Raw genomic sequence first — 3,586 nt, forward strand, 5'->3', positions numbered from 1 at the left:
TATATTTTGGTGCTCCTTTGAAGTGTTAAAAAAAAAAAAAGTTTCCTGAACAACCCAAGCAGCAATTTTGCCTACTTCTCATTGTCTAAGACTCTGTCACAGGATTCCCCAAAGAAGTCTGGAAAGGTGATGTTTTTACCTTGGGGACCTCATCCCCTTGAACAAAACCAGAGTTGCGTGAGGAAGGAGGATTTGTAAAGAGAATTCTTTGTAGAAGGCTACTGCCAAGCTGAGTAGCCCCTCCTCTGCCCAGGGGGAGGGAGGAGAGCTGCTGTCTGGCACAAGCATCCTGAGAGGGGCAAGGAAGAAGGACAAAATGGATACTTCACAGGCAACTGACAGTATCTGCCACAGTTGCCATAAAGATTGAAATAGACAATACTTACAGAGCCCCTGGCACAATGTCTGGTACATTGTAATCATCCAGTAAGTCTCAACCTCTTAAGAAACTATCTCCAGTATCTCCTAGCCCATTAAAGAGACAAAGATGGAAAGAACCAAATAATGTCAGTAATGCTAAACATAAGAAACATTGTTGCTTGTTCTTTAACACTTAGGGTTGGTTTTTTTTCCTAGTTTGAGGCTGCACATTGGAAGAGTGTAACTTCTCCTGTAGGGGAAGTCTAACCCATAAACTGTACAGTCAACTTGGTATGAGGGGAAATGTATTGTGCATAGCCTAGCTTTGCTGTAGTCTACTTATGGCTTTCTTTTAGCTCGATCTCCAATCTAGCGAAATGAATTCTCTCCACTCTTCCATCCTTTTTTTTGGCCACCTATTTACTCTATTTCTAGTACTTCATTTGTCTTTTCCTGTGCTAGAACCCTGTGTTCTCTCTCCCCTATGATTGGTATCTGTTTCACTATGTCATTTAATAAATGAGTATTAATAATGTTATGAAGAACAATATGATACTAAAATGTTTCTGGTTTGGGTTAGAATGCTTTTGGTTGCAAGGAGAGAATACCTGGCTAAAACTGGCTTTAAAATAATGGCATTTATGGCGGTGCCTGGGTGGCTCACTTGGTTGAGCATCTGCCTTCAGCTCCGGTTGTGATCCCAGGGTCCTGGGATCTAGCCCCACATCAGGCTCCCTGCTCAGTGGGGAGCCTGCTTCTCCTTCTCCTGCTCCCCCTGCTTGTGCTCTCTCTCTCTCTCTGTCAAATAAATAAATAAAATCTTTAAAAAAAATAAAATAATTACATTTATTAATTCATATAGTATGTCTGGGGATAGGTGGTTCCAGAGTTCTCTAATTTACTGGCAGAACATTATCAAGGATTTGGTATTTTGTTTTGTTTTGTTTTTTTCTTACTGTTTCCCTGTGTTTAGGATGCTGGGGTTTTTTAAAAAAGCTTTTATTTTAATTCCAGTTAACATACAGTGTTATATTAGTTTCAGGTGTGCAATATAAAGATTTAACACTTCCATACATCACCCGGTACTCATCACAGCAAGTGCCCTCCTTAATCCCCATTGCCTATTTCACCCTTTCCCCGCCCATCTCCCCTCTGGTAACAATCAGTTTGTTCTCTAGAGTTAAGAGTCTGTTTCCTGGCTTCAATCTCTCTTTTTTTTTTCCTTTGCTCATTTGTTTTGTTTCTTAAATTCCACATATGAGTGAAATCATATGGTATTTGTCTTTCTCTGACTGACTTACTTTGCTTAGCATAATACTCTCTAGTTCCACCCATGTTGTTGCAAAATCAAGGTTTCATTCTTTTTTACAGCTAAATAGTATTCCGTTGCATATATATACCACATCTTCTTTAGGGGATGCTGGTTTTACTTTCATGTTTGTGCCTCATGATCATAAGATGGCTGCAGCAGCTTCAGGTATCACATACTCACAAAATAGCACTGGGAGGGGGAACAAAAAAAGGCGATTGGGGGAGGGGAATGTTTCCTGTCTTGTGTTCCTTTCCAAGAGTAAGCAAAACCTTCCCGAATTCCCCCCAGCAGATATCCCCTCAGATTTCACTGGCCAAATTTGGATCAGATGTTCATGCCTAAGCCCATCACAAGACAAAAGGAATGAAGTCACCCTACCTGTCTGGGAGTGGGAGGGAATACTTTCCCTGAGCACATGGTCATGAAGGAGATTCTAGAAGGAAAAATGGGTTTGGGTAGGTAACCAACAGTGTCAGCTATATTTGGTAATTCTGAACTACTGCAGAATAAATCTGGAATCAGAGCACCTGGCCTGGGGTTCCAGTGTCCTCTTGTAGTACCTGTGTGACTTCAGGCAGGGCAGGTCACCTCACCAAATTAAGGAAATAGATCTGAATTCTCTTTATAAACTCCAAGCACTATGTGAATGTGGTAAGTCATTGTTGTGGATGGATTTCTTACTTACATAACAAGATATTAAAATGGGATCATCCTGATGTTATTTTGTACCAACAGAAGAGATATTATGCTCCAAAATTAGTGTGGACAGGTGCATAGAGGCAGACTTTACAAGAAACTCTAAGACTCTCAAATGCCCTCAACAATTTTGATTATAAAGGCGTCAAGACAGGGGAGAGGGAAGGAGGATTTGTGAAGAGGATTTGTTGGAGAAGTCTATTGTCATTCTACAAGTATCCCTCCCCCTGCCCCTGGGATGGGGGGAAGGGGAGAGATGCCCTCTAACCTCCAGCCTCATGAGAGAGGGCATTAAGGGGCCCCCTACAAGAGGTTGTTGTATGTTCCCTGTAGTTGGGGAAGCAGAACTGGAGCATGAGTTAAGACAGCCTGTGGCAGCAGGAGAGAGGGGTTATGCTGGAATCAGCCGGCACTCCCATGGGTGGGAGCCAGGGGCAGGGGGTGGGGGGGAGAGGCTGTCTGGAGCCTTTTTTTGTTAACCTTTCTTGAAATATATGATAATGTATTAAAATGTGCCAAAACAGCAGGTTTACAGATTGATGAATTTTCATTAACTGAACATCCCCATGAAACGAGAACATTAATTACCAGCATCTTATAATGGCCCTGTGTGCCCTTTCAGTCACCACTACCTCCCAGAGATAACTGCTATCCTAACCTCTGATAGCATAGATTAGTTTTGCCTTTTTTTTCTTTTTTTTCCAGAGAGGGGGTAGGGGGAGAGGGAGAGAAAGAGAATCTTAAGCAGGCTCCATGCCCAGTGCAGAGCCCGATGTGGGGCTCGATCCCACCACCCTGAGATCATGACCTGAGCCAAAACCAAGAATCGGATGCTTAACCAACTGAGCCACCCAGGTGCCCCCTCTTTTTGTTCTTTATATAAATGGAATCATACAGTATGGACGCTTTAGTGTCTGGTTTCATTTGCTCAAGATCATATTTATGAGATTCATCATATTGTTTTATTGTTGTATGTAGTTGTAGTTTATTCTCACTGTTGTATAGCATCCCATTGTGTAAATATTCCACACTTTATTTATCCATTCTACAGCTGATAAGCATTTTAGTAGTTTCCAATTTGGGGCTATTATGAATAGCTACGGACATTCTAGCACACGTCCTTTAGTAAACATATGTACCCATTGCTCTTGTGGATATACCTAAGAGTGGAGTTTCAGGGTCAAAGGGGTGGTATTTGCCAAATCTGGAGCAGTTTAA

The sequence above is a fragment of the Callorhinus ursinus genome, unplaced genomic scaffold (assembly GCF_003265705.2).
Source record: "Callorhinus ursinus isolate GAN/ISIS: 27379988/994484 unplaced genomic scaffold, GSC_fseal_2.0 scaffold16, whole genome shotgun sequence".
NCBI lineage: Eukaryota > Metazoa > Chordata > Mammalia > Carnivora > Otariidae > Callorhinus > Callorhinus ursinus.